At 38.7% G+C, this 14,033-nt stretch overlaps 1 protein-coding gene across 1 annotated transcript in view; it reads left to right on the forward strand.

Annotated features, from left to right (window-relative positions):
- The window catches only part of INSC (INSC spindle orientation adaptor protein), a 170,335-nt gene that overhangs the window by 83,949 nt on the left and 72,353 nt on the right, over positions 1 to 14,033 (forward strand). The gene's annotated exons all lie outside the window — the stretch shown is intronic.

Consider the following 14,033-nt stretch of genomic DNA (forward strand, 5'->3'; position numbering starts at 1 on the left):
AGTTGTTCTACTTCTGATTGTGTTAGTTTAGGTAGGTAGTGTTTTTCCAGGAATTCATCCATTTCTTCTAGGTTTGCAAATTTGTTAGAGTACAATTTTTCGTAATAATCTGATATGATTCTTTTAATTTCAGTTGGGTCTGTTGTGATGTGGCCCTTCTCGTTTCTTATTTGGGTTATTTGTTTCCTTTCCTGTTTTTCTTTAGTCAGTCTAGCCAATGGTTTATCAATTTTGTTAAATTTTTCAAAGAACCGGCTTTTGGCTTTGTTAATTCTTTCAATTGTTTTTCTGTTCTCTAATTCATTTAGTTCAGCTCTAATTTTTATTACTTGTTTTCTTCTGGTGCCTGATGGATTCTTTTGTTGCTTACTTTCTATTTGTTCAAGTTGTCGGGACAGTTCTCTGATTTTGGCTCTTTCTTCTTTTTGTATGTGTGCATTTATCGATATAAATTGGCCTCTGAGCACTGCTTTTGCTGTGTCTCAGAGGTTTTGATAGGAAGTATTTTCATTCTCGTTGCTTTCTAGCAATTTCCTTATTCCCTCCTTGATGTCTTCTATTACCCAGTCTTTTTTTAGGAGGGTATTGTTCACTTTCCAAGTATTTGATTTCTTTTCCCTAATTTTTCTGTTATTGATTTCCACTTTTATGGCCTTGTGGTCTGAGAAGATGCTTTGTAATATTTCGCTGTTTTGGATTCTGCAAAGGTTTGTTTTATGACCTAATATGTGGTCTGTTCTAGAGAATGTTCCAAGTGCGCTAGAAAAAAAAGTATACTTTGCAGCAGTTGGGTGGAGAGTTCTGTATAAGTCAATGAAGTCAAGTTGGTTGATTGTTGTAATTAGGTCTTCCGTGTCTCTATTGAGCTTCTTACTGGATGTCCTGTCCTTCTCCGAAAGTGGTGTGTTGAAGTCTCCTAGTATAATTGTGGAGGTGTCTATCTCACTTTTCAGTTCTGTTAAAATTTGATTTATGTATCTTGCAGCCCTGTCATTGGGTGCATAAATATTTAATATGGTTATATCTTCCTGATCAATTGTGCCTTTTATCATTATGTAGTGTCCTTCTTTATCCTTTGTGGCGGATTTAAGTTTAAAGTCTATTTTGTCAGAAATTAATATTGCTACTCCTCTTCTTTTTTGCTTATTGTTTGCTTGATATATTTTTTTCCATCCTTTGAGTTTTAGTTTGTTTGTGTCTCTAAGCCTAAGGTGTGTCTCTTGTAGGCAGCATATAGATGGATTGTGTTTCTTTATCCAGTCCGAGACTCTCTGTCTCTTTATTGGTGCATTTAGTCCATTTACATTCAGTGTAATTATAGATAAGTATCTGTTTAGTGTTGTCATTTTGATGCCTTTTTATGTGTGTTGTTGACAATTTCATTTTTCCACTTACTTTTTTGTGCTGAGACGTTTTTCTTTGTAAATTGCGAGATCCTCATTTTCATAGTATTTGACTTTATGTTTGTTGAGTCGTTACGTTTTTCTTGGCTTTTATTTTGAGTTATGGAGTTGTTATACCTCTTTGTGGTTACCTTAATATTTACCCCTATTTTTCTAAGTAAAAACCTAACTTGTATTGTCCCATATTGCCTTGTATCCCTCTCCATATGGTAGTTCTATGCCACCTGTATTTAGTCCCTCTTTTTGGTTATTGTGATCTTTTACATATTGACTTCAGTGATTCCCTGTTTTGAGCATTTTTTTTTAATTAATCTTAATTTGTTTTTGTGATTTCCCTATTTGAGTTGATTTCAGGATGTTCTGTCCTGTGACCTTGTGTTGTGCTGGTATCTGATATTATTGGTTTTCTGACCAATATCCTTTAGTATTTCTTGTAGCTTTGGTTTGGTTTTTGCAAATTCTCTAAGCTTGTGTTTATCTGTAAATATCTTAATTTCGCCTTCATATTTCAGAGAGAGCTTTGCTGGATATATGATCCTTGGCTGGCAGTTTTTCTCCTTCAGTGCTCTGTATATGTCGTCCCATTGCCTTCTTGCCTGCATGGTTTCTGCTGAGTAGTCTGAACTTATTCTTATTGATTCTCCCTTGAAGGAGACCTTTCTTTTCTCCCTGGCTGCTTTTAAAATTTTCTGTTTATCTTTGGTTTTGGCAAGTTTGATGATAATATGTCTTGGTGTTTTTCTTTTTGGATCAATCTTAAATGGGTTTCAATGAGCATCTTGGATAGATATCCTTTCGTCTTTCATGATGTCAGGGAAGTTTTCTGTCAGCAGGTCTTCAACTATTTTCTCTGTGTTTTCTGTCCTCCCTCCCTGTTCTGGGACTCCAATCACACGCAAGTTATCCTTCTTGATAGAGTCCCACATGATTCTTAGGGTTTCTTCATTTTTTTAAATTCTTTTATCTGATTTTTTTTCAGCTATGTTGGTGTTAATTCCCTGGTCCTCCAGATTTCCCACTCTGCATTCTAATTGCTTGAGTCTGCTCCTATTGCGTTGTCTAATTCTGTAATTTTATTGTTAATCTTTTGGATTTCTACATGCTGTCTCTCTATGGATTCTTGCAACTTATTAATTTTTCCACTATGTTCTTGAATAATCTTTTTGAGTTCTTCAACAGTTTTATCAGTGTGTTCCTTGGCTTTTTCTGCAGTTTGCCTTATTTCATTTCTGAGGTCATCCCTGATGTCTTGAAGCATTCTGTAAATTAGTTTTTTATATTCTGTATCTGATAATTCCAGGATTGTATCTTCATTTGGGAAAGATTTTGATTCTTTTGTTTAGGGGGTTGTAGAAGCAGTCATGGTCTGCTTCTTTATGTGGTTTGATATCGACTGCTGTCTCCGAGCCATCACTGACTGGGACGCAGGGTCCAGGCTCCGAAAACAGTCACTGTTTCCCCGTAGTTGTTCGTTCTCCGTCTCTGTCACTCAGGTCAACTCTTTAAATCTGTGTTTGTTGTTCAGGGTTTGTAGATTGTCATGTATGTGATCGATTCACTTGTTTTTCCGAGTCTTTGTTGCAAGAGGGATCCGAGGTAGCATCTACCTAGTCAGCCATCTTGGCCCCCCTCCTGCTTATAGGCTTTTAAGACCCCAGATGCTACTCACCAAAGTAGAAAGTAGAACATATCTCCCAATTCTTTATAAATTATGTTATGCCAATTGAGCTAGAGGTTCCCTGAGATCGTGGTCCCCACAGCCCTCAGCCCAGCAATTCCATCCCTCATGGAGTTTGGAAGTGTCTATGGAGCTACCATCAACTTGCCTTGCACAGGTTGTGCTGGCTTCCCCAGTATTGTGTACTGTCTTACCCTTTACCAAAGCTTTCATTTATCTAATGTCTATTAAGTGTTTTTCCATTCCCACTGCCCCCCGCATGTAACCATCAAAGATTATTTTTTCTTTTTGTGTGTAAACCTTTTCATGAGATTTTACAACAGTGCTCTCATACAATATTTGTCCTTTTATGATTCACTTATTTCACTCAGCATAATGTCCTCCAGACTCCTCCATGTTATGAGATGCTTGTTGTTCTTAATCTTTGTGTAATACTCCATTGTGTAAATGTACCAGAGTTTGTTTACCCATTCATCGGTTAATGGGCATCTAGGTTGTTTCCTTTTTTTTTGCTATTGTGAGCAATGCTGCAATGAACATGGGTGTGCATATGTCTATTCGTGTGATGACTTTTATTTCTCTAGGATATATTCCTAGAAGTGGGATTGCCGGATCATACGGTTATTTCTATTTCTAGCTTTCTAAGGAAGCGCCATATTGTTTTCTAAAATGGTTGCATCATTTAGCATTCCAACCAGCAATGCGTAAGTGTTTCAATCTCCCCCGGCCTCTCCAACATTTGTTATTTCCTGTTTTATTTATTTGTGCCAGTAATGCCAGGGTGAGATGGTATCTCATTGTGGTTTTGATTTGCATTTCTCTAATGGCTAGTGATCTAGAGCATTTTCTTGTGTGTCTGTCGGCTGCTTGAATGTCTTCTTTGGTGAAGTGTCTGTTCATTTCCTTTGCCCATTTTTTAATTGGATTATTTGTCTTTTTGTTGTAGAAGTGTCAGATTTTCTTGTAAATTTTTTAGAGATTAGACCTTAGTCTGATTTGTAATAGCCAAAAAAATTTTCCCAGTCTGTAGGTTCTCTTTTTACTCTTTTGGTGAAGTCTTTTGATGAGCCTAAGTGTTTAATTTTTAGAAGATCCCAGTTATCTAGCTTATCCCCTGGAGCTTGTGTGTTGTTGGTTGTGGCTTGTATCCTGTTAATGCCATGTATTAGGGCCTCTAACATTGATCCTACTTTTTCTTCTATGAACTTCATGGTTTTTGGCTTTATATTTAGGTCTTTGATCTATTTTGAGTTAGTTTTTGTATATGGTGTGAGGTATGGGTCCCGTTTCGTTTCTTTGCAGGTGGACATCTAGTTTTGCCAGCACCATTTGCTAAAAAGACTGTCTTTTCCCCATCCGATGGAATTTGGGCCCTTGTCGAAGATCAGGTGACCACAGGTGGATGGATTTACATCTAGGTTCTGAATTCTGTTCCATTGGTCAACGTATCCGTTGTTGACCCAGTACCAGGCTGTTTTGTAGATAGTAGGTTCTGAGGTCAGGTAGTGTGAGTCCTCCTACAGTATTCTTCTTCTTCAATAGTGCTTTACTTATCCGGGGCTTCTTCCCTTTCCATAGAAAGTTAAGGATAACTTTTCCATCTCTTTAAAGAATGTTGTTGGTATTTGGATCAGGATTGCATTGTATTTGCAAATCACTTTGGGTAGAATTGTCATTTTTACAATGTTGGGTCTACCAATCCATGAGCAGGGTATGTTTTTCCATTTATGTAGATCTCTTTTGGTTTCTTGCAGTAGCATTTTGTAGTTTTCTTTGTATAGGTCTTTTATATCCCTGGTTAGATTTATTCCCAAGTATTTTATTTTCTTAGGTGCTATTATAAATGGTATTGTTTTCCTGATTTCCTTTTCATCGTTCTATTGGTGTGTAAGATGCCAACTGATTTTTGTATGTTTATCTTGTATCCTGCTGCTCTGCTGAATCTATTAGTTCCAGTAGTTTTCTGCTGGAGTCTTTCGGGTTTTCTATAGTGACCCTATAGGACAGAGTAGACCTGCTCCATAGAGTTTCCAAGGAGTGCCTGGAGGATTTGAACTGCTGACCCTTTGGTTAGCAGCCATAGCACTTAACCACTACACCACCAGGGTTTCCATGGTTTTGCATAGATGCCCTTTATTATGCTGAGAAATTTTCCTTCTATACCTATTTTATTGAGAGTTTTTATCAGGAATGGGTGTTGGACTTTGTCAAATGCCTTTGCTGTGTTGATTGAGTTGATCATCCGATTCTTTTCTTTTTATTTATATGGTGGATTATGTTGATTGATTTTCTAACGTTGAACCATCCTTGCATACCTGGTATGAATCCTACTTGGTCGTGGTGTATTTTTTTTTTTTTTATATGATGCTGAATTCTATTGGCTAGAATTTTGTTGAGAATTTTTGTGTCTGTATTCATGAGAAATATTGGCCTGTAATTTTCTTTTTTTGTGGTGTCTTTGCCTGGGTTTGGTATCAGGGTTATGCTGGCCTCATAGAATGAATTCGGAAGTATTGCTTCCTTTTCTATGTTCTGAAATAGTTTGAGTAGTACTGGTGTAAGCTCTTCTCTGAATGTTTGGTAGCATTCTCTAGTAAAGCCATCTGGGCCAGGGCTTTTTTTTTGTTTGGGAGTTTTTTAAATTACCTTTTCAACCTCTTCTCTTGTTAAGGGTCTGTTCAGATTTTCAACATCATTTTGTGTTAGTTTGTGTAGGGAGTGTGTTTCTAGATATTTGTCCATTTCTTCTAGGTTTTCAACTTTGTTGGAGTATAGTTTTTCATAATACTCTGTTATGATCCTTTTTATTTCACTTGGGTCTGTTGTAATGTCCCCCATTTCATTTCTTATTTGGGTTATTTGTGTCCTCTCTTGTTTCTCTTCTGTCAATTTGGCCAGTGGTTTGTCATTTTGTTGATCCTTTCAAAGAACCAACTTTTGGTTTTGTTGCTTCTTTCTATTGTTTTTCTAGTCTCTATTTCGTTTATTTCTGCTCTGATCTTTATTATTTCCTTTCTTCTGGTGGCTGTGGGCCTCTTTTGCTGTTCTCTTTCTATTTGTTCAAGTTGTCTAGCTAATATTTTGATTTTGTCCCTTCTTTTTTGATGTGTGCATGCATTACTATAAATTGACCTCTGAGGACTGTCTTTGCTGTGTCCCAAAGGTTTTGGTATAATGTGCTTTCATTCTTGTTTGATTCTAGGAATTTTTTGATTCCATCTCTGATTTCTTCTATTACCCAGTGGTTGTTAAGCAGGTTGTTATTCAATTTTCATATCATTGATTTTTTTCCTCTTACTCTTCCTGTTGTTAATTTCTACTTTGATGACATTGTGGTCAGAGAAGATACTTTGTATTATTTCAGTGTTTTGGATGTTGTTGAAGGTTGCTATATATCCTAAGATGTGGTCTATTCTGGAGAATGTTCATGTGTGTTGGAAAAGGATGTGCACTTTGCAGCTCTTGGGTGGAGTGCTCCATATATGTCTATGAGGTCGAGTTGGCTGATTGTGCTCTTTAGCTCTTCTGTATATCTGTTGAGTTTTTCTGAATGTTCTGTCCTTTACCGAGAGGGGAGTGTTGAAGTCCCCTACTATTCTTGTGGAACTGTCAATTTCTCTTTTCAGTGCTGTTAGAGTTTGTTTCATGTATTTTGGAGCCCTGTCATTGGATACGTAGACTTTTATTATGGTTATGACTTCATGATGGATCATCCCTTTAATCATTATATAGTGCCCTTCTTTGTCTTTTACGGTGGATTTTGTTTTAAAGTCTATTTTATCTGAGATTAGTTTTGCCACTCTTGCTCTATTTTGGTAGTTCTTGGCTTGATGTATTTTTTCCATCCTTTGGTTTTTAATAAATTTACGTCTTCGTTTCTAAGGTGTGTTTCTTGTAGACAGCATATTGATGGATCCTGTTTTGTTTTTTTTTTTCAATCCATTCTGTCACTCTGTACCTATTTATGGGTGCATTTAGGCCATTTACATTCAGTATAATTATTGATAGGTGTGAGTTTATTGCTGTCATTTTGTAGTGCTTTTTTTTTTATGATGCTAACATTTTCTTTGTTCTTTCATTTCTTTTGTTTTTATTGAGACTTTATGCTTTTCTTCTTTATTTTGATGAGTAGGTTTGTTAACCTTCTTTGTGGTTATCTTGAAATTTACCCTTATCTTCCTAGGTTTGAACCAGCCTATTATTACTTGGTATTGCCTGGCCTTCCTCTCCATTAGAAAGTTATATACCTACACCATGCATTCTCTTTTTTATTTTTCCGAAACGTTGTTGTCGTTTACAGATTAACCTCTCCAGTTCCCTGTTGCAATTCTTTTGGTTTTGGATAACCCTTGAGAGTTCATTTCCTATATTGGTATCTGGTTGGTACAATCTTGCATCTTATATTCAGGCTGTGATCTGATGTTAGCTCTCAGACTAAAGGACTCCCTTTAGTAATTCTTGTAGGTTTGGTTTGGTTTTTACATATTCCCTTAATTTCTCTTTATCTGGAAAGGTTCTAATTTCACCATCATATTTGAATGAAAGTTTTGCAGGATATATTTTTCGTGGTTGGCAATTTTTTTCTTTCAAGGTTTTATATATATCATCCCATTGCCTTCTTGCCTGCATGGTTTCTGCCAAGTATTCAGAGCTTTGTCTTATGGTTTCTCCTCTGCCTGTGACTTTTTGTTTTTCTCGAGCTGCTCTCAGGATTTTTTCTTTGCCTTTGGTTTTAGTGAGCATGATTATGATATACCTTGGTGTTTTCCTTTTAGGGTCTATCCTACATGAGGTTTGTTGAGGTTCTTGGATGGTCAGCTTTCTGTCATTCATGGCATTAGGGAGGTTTTCTGTCAGCAATTCTTCTTCAATGATCCTCTCTGCATTTTCTGTTTGCTCTCCCTGTTCTGGAACTCTGATCACTCACAAATTTTTGCTTTTGATTGTATCCCACATCATTCTCAGGGTTTCTTTATTTTTTCTTATTTTTCCTCAGAGTTGTATCTGTTTGTCTTTAATTTCAGTGAGCCTGTCTTCCATCATTTCAAACCTGCTCCTCAGCTCTTCTATGACACTGTCCATTTCTGAAATCTTGTTGTTTATTTTTTGGATTTCTAATTGTTTCTGTATGATTTCTAGTTGTGAATTTATTTTGGCATTTTGTTCTTGTATTATCTTCCTGAATTATTCCATTTTTTGTCTGTATTTTCCATGAATTTGTCTGCCTTTTCTATAAATTTGTCTATTTTTTCCTCATTTTTGTCTGCTTTTTGCTTCAACTCTTGGATTGCTCTGAATGTTAGAGGTTTGAATTCCCTGTCAGGTAGTTCTAGTGCCTTTTCTTCTACTGGGAAGTCATCTGGTGTTTTATTGTGGACACCTACTGGAACCATCCTGTCCTGTTTTTTTTTTAATATGTTTTGATATTGTCTGCTGTCTTCAGGACATTCAGTAGTTATTTTCTTTGTTTCTTGATTGTAGATTTGTTTGTTTCATCCTGGTTTTTTATTTGGTATGTCTGAGCAGGCCAGCTGTGCATTCTTTGTTGTTTGCTCATCTGTACTCACAATATTTTTCACCTCCTTGTCCAATAGGCAGGGCGGGTCACTCAGCTATGGTGCAGCAGGGCAGGCCCAGCTGAAGGGGAGGGGCTGGGATGGATTGTTTGTGGCACGTACTAGGGCTGACAAGATGGGCCAGGAATTAGTGCTAGGCAAGTTCTGAGAGGCCATGCCTGTGGTGCTTGGAGGTGTGATGTTCAGCACATGGTGCAGGTAGGCAGGAAAGAGGGGGAAGGTAGTGATGTATGGAGCTAATATGGGTACAGGAAAGAGGAGAGAGAAACAGGAGGCAAAAACAAACACACAAACAAAGGAAAAAAAATAGAGTGCAAAGGGAGCTTGCCGTGGGAGTGGAGAAATGAGAAATGGAGAAAATGAAAAGGAAAGGAAAAGGGAAAAAGAAAAAAAAAACTAGATGAAAATTTGGAAAAGAAGAAAAGTAAAGCCCCTAGGGGTCCCATCAGTGCAGCCATGAAGGCCTGGGACGTCTCCCAGGCTTCACAGTATAGCCTGGCTAAAGGGGGTGTAGATGTCCCACAACTCCAAGTATTCAGGAGACAAGAAAAGAAGGTAAGTATAGACAGATGAGAACTGAGAAATGAAGAGAGACAGAAAGGGAAAAAGAGAGAGAGAAAAAAAAGAAAGACAAAAAAGAAATGCTCCCAGGGATCCCGCCTACACAGCTGCGCAGGTTGGGGGAGTGGCTCCTAAGCCATACAGTGCAGCCTGGCTAGAAGGGGCTCCTAAGTGTGAAAAGAGAAAGAAAACAAACAAACAAAACAAAACAAAAGAAAACAAGCAAAAAAAAGCCCCAGGGATCCCACCAGCATGGTGTCGCAGGCCGGGGGACTGGTTCCCCAGTTGAGCAGGGCTTCTCAGCCTTTCAAGAAGAAGCCAAGGTGGCAGATGGAGCCAGGCATTTGAGAGAAAGGACAGGGAGGTGGTCGGAGACACAGAAGAAACCAAAAGAGGTGGAAAAAAGCAACACCCACTAAGGTAGCTGGCCAGTGTGGGTGAAGCGAATCCAAGCAGCCCAGGGGTAGAAGCAGTTGCCTCTGGGCCAAGAGATTGTAGCTGATGGGAAGCAGACGAGGCCGAAGGGGGAGGGGAAGAAGGGTATGGGTTAGGAAAGCATGTTTTGCTCATTACTGGGTCCTCTGTCTCCTGATGGGAGCTTTGTGAAGCTGCTTTCCTGTATACTCCCTGTCTGCTGATCTGTGACCTGGGTGGTGAGAATGCAAGTGTCAGGGACATTGCACTTCCCTGCTGGCTGAACAACCCCGGCCAGCCAGGAAGCTTGGCGGTAGAGCAGTGGGGAGAGGATGGGGGGTGGGAAAGCATGTATCGCTGGTTACTGGGTGCTCTGTCTCCTGCTAGAAGCTCCATGAAGCCACTTTCCCATGCTCCTTGTCAGCCAGTCTCCGATAGGAATCCAAGATGGTGAATCCATGCTGCATTAGCTGATAAGAAATCTCCGCACATCTCTCTCCTCACTCTCTGTCCTCTGTCAGTTTCTTATTCCATTCAGTGTTTGGCTGAGTTCTTTATCTCTTTATTTGACACTTCGGGTTCCAAGAATGATGTTTGTCTCTGTTTTACTTAGTTTTTCAGGTCTTTGCTGTGGAGGGAGGGTGTGGTGCTTCTGTCTATGGCACCATGTTGGCAGGAAGTGTGAATATTTCCTTATCTCTTTAGTCTTTTCCTATGTTCTAGGACTCTGTTAATACGTAACAGTCTACCCCAACAACAAACTTTTTTTTTTTTTTTTTTTTTAATATCTCATGATTTTAAGGGTCAGTAATTTGGCAAGGCTTGGTTGGGTGGTTTTTCTGTTCCGTGTGGCATTAACAGAGGTTACTCAGTGGTTTTCGGCTGGAAGGTCATCTATGAAGTCCTAGACAGCTTCACTCATGTGTATAGTGCCTTGGAGGGGATGGCTGGATGCTGGCCTCAGCTGGGACTGCTGATTAGAGCTCCTACACATGGTATCTCCTGCATTATAGTCTCAGGGTTATCCGACTTCTCATATGGCAGCTTAGGGGGATATCCCAAAAATGTTCCAAGAGGCCTGGGTGGAAGTTTCAAGGCTTCTTAGACCCAGCTTTGAAAGAAGTCCTAGAACGTCACTCCTGCCAAGTGCTGGCTTCTGTTGGTCAAGCAAGTCACTAAGGCCAATCCAGATTCAAGAGGAGGAGGATTAGAATCAAGCTCTCTATGGGAGAAGTAGCAAAGACTTTGTGGTCATCTTTAATCTATCGCATCCTGGCAAATCTGCTTACATTTCATGTAATTTCTTTGCATACCTGGGCTGCTCTGTGTCTAACTGTGGACTCTGTCTGAAGTTTTAGGAAAAGGCTTTGCATTATTTTCCTGACTTCTTCTGAGGAACTCATTCCAGGCTGCTCTTTGAGAGTTACCTCTCTTCTGATAGATTTCTTTGGGGCACAGTCATTCTTCCTACAGAGAAAAATTAAAAATAGATCTCCCTTTTCTAATTCATTATTTAGAGCAGTTAAATTGTGAGCATTTCCTTAATCCTTTTTCACCCCTTCCTCCTGAATTTCAAGTTTTTTTTTTTTTTTTGGTTGTTGTTGTTTTGTTTTGCATCGTATCTGCCTCGTCTTTTAAGAAAATATTTCTGTCATTCGGCCTAATCAGTCTGTCTTCTTTTATTTCGCCTTCATTCTTTCACCACTCTTCTCATAATATAGAGTAAAGCATATTTTGAAAACCTCTCCAATTCCTCCTTGATTTTCTGAACAAATTGAATTTTTAGAGACTGTTAATTTTGAAGCAGACACCGAGATAGAATTAGGTAGAAAATGCCTGTGAAGCATAAAGAGAAGGAAGCAGGAGTAGGCATTGGGAGCCATACTGCAGGTCTGACATCAGAGAAAGGAAAGGGGTAAGGAGGAAGAATTGAGTAGGAAGAGACCCAGATTGAAGCACAGTTCTAAGAGATTTTGGGCCAGGCTGACAGGGAATCTGTTAGAGGAGTCCCCTGTCCCATAGCCATGGGCTTGCACTATTACCCCTGCTGTGCTCAGTCACAATTGAGGTTAGCTTGGAAGAAGCATGGTCTTGGCAAGAACATAGTGGTGGGCACAGAGGGGCAACAGGAAGAGCTCTGGCTGCCATGAGATGGAGTTTGTAGATGCTAATGGGAAGCCATGGTGGAGAACTACTATCCTATTGAGAGAGAGTTGCTAAAGAGGCTGGATGGTCTAATATTAGCAGATGACTGCAAAAGACATTGGGTTTGAATAGTTTAATGTAATGCTAATTTGTTTCAAGTACAAACACTAATCAGGAACAGTAGGTAATTATCATTTAGGTATAGGACTCCAATATATGAAATCTGCATTTTCATGTAAGTATTAGTATCACATGTGTATCTGCTTACGGTAATGCTGGGGAAGGATTCTAAGAAACTTGTTCATTACAGAGATGTGTAGTGACAAACCTTGGTTCTTGGTTGGGGCTTCCATCTCCACTAGCCCAGGTGAGTTCCTGTTGATGTCGAAAGAGATGGATTCACTGATCTTTGACAAGAAGAGTCAGGCTCCAACTCTGCCCTATACCACATGTGTGACCTTGGCCAAGTTTCTGTGTCTCAGTTTCCTCAACAGTGAAATGAAGTTTGGACAAAAGACTTTCTGAGGGTCCTTTCACCTCTGATGTATTGTGAAATTTAGGGCCTTGAAGCTTTCAATCAAGCCTTTGATCTCATATCTTCTCAAATGTATGCTTGTGGAACGGAAGCTTACAACTTTTCTTTGTCAGAGCTCTGATTCACTGAGACATATCTGAGGTTTAATTACTGTATATATGTGTATAGAAATTAACATGAAATTATTCTCAGACATAAATGGTCTAATATTTGCAGATGATTGCAAAAGACATTGGGTTTGAATTATTTAATGTAATGCTAATTTGCTTCAAGTACAAACACTAATCAGGAACATTAGGTAATTATCATTTAGGTATAGGACCCCAATATATGAAATCTGCATTTTCATGTGAGTATTAGTACCACGTGAGCATCTGCTTACGGTAATGCTGGGGAAAAATTCTAAGAAACTGTTCATTAGAGGTGTGTAGTGCCAAATCTTAGTTATTCATGTTACCTTTTGTTGAATCCCTTACAAGAAGAATAGTTTTTATATTTCAAGTAGTTTGATTAAATACACACTTAATCTTGGACTGCTATATGTAAAGAGTTAGCATACTGTATGTGTGTGAAGAATTCCATGTATTTGAATAAAGAAGGAAGATCTATTTTAGTCATTTTACAAATTGTGAAGATGAGACTTAGGGAATTTATTTCAATTGCTCAAGATAATAAAATAATATACTCGTTGCTGTCAAGTTGATTCCAACTCGTAATGACCCTAGAGGACAGAGTAGAACTGACCCATAGAGTTTCCAAGGAGCACCTTCTGGATTTGAACTGCCAACCTTTTGGTTAGCAGCCATAGCACTTAACCACTACGCCATCAGGGTTTCCAAATGAAATAATAGCTGCTAGTAATTTTATTTTGCTTCCATTTTACCGGTACTTTTCTAAGAACTTTACATATGTTGGCAACCATAAAAGGTGGACAAGACCATCTTAAGAGATAGACACTGCCATTTCTGCTATTTACAGATGAGGAAACTGAGACATAGAAAGAAACTTGCTTAAGTTACTTATTCTAGGGCACATAAAAGTGGGAGAGCCAGGATTTGAACCCAGGCAGTCTAGATCCAGAGCCCATGTTTTTAACCATTGTTGACATAAGTAATCTCAATTCTGTTTGTATGTTCCTCCTTTTATCATTAATAGTATGTTAAAAATAAAGCTGGACAAGATCTCCTGATTTCCTTTCTAGTGTCTTTTCTGTAACACTGGAGTTAATTAAAATTAAATTAATTTTAATGATTTTATATAAACATGGCAAATGAAACCGCACAGGTGGCTGTTCAGAGCACCCAGCCCTGGAGGTCTTACTATCTTGCATGACGCTCTCTCAAAGGCAGCTTTTCCCAATCTATATTGCTAGGCCTCCCTGGAGAAATTTGAGCAACTGGCATTAATTAGCAGGTGGAATCATTTATGATCAATGAGTCCAATGTTCTAAAGAAAACGACTGATTATGAAGTGGTTTCAAGATACAAGCTTTTTCCCAGAAATAAGCCAAACTCTTCCAGGAATAATTGTTATATTTTATTTGTTAATGAATCTTGCATTGGCTCTCCTGAGCTTCCCTGGTCTTAAGTTCAGTCATTCCCAGCAACTCTCACAACCAGCCTTATATCCCTCAGCCTTGATCAGTGTGTCAATCGTCACTGAGTTACCCATTCCTTGACAAGATTCCCAGTGTTGCTATTTTGGCCTGTATATACAACCAA

The sequence above is a fragment of the Elephas maximus genome, chromosome 7 (genome assembly GCF_024166365.1).
Source record: "Elephas maximus indicus isolate mEleMax1 chromosome 7, mEleMax1 primary haplotype, whole genome shotgun sequence".
Classification (NCBI taxonomy): Eukaryota; Metazoa; Chordata; class Mammalia; order Proboscidea; family Elephantidae; genus Elephas; species Elephas maximus.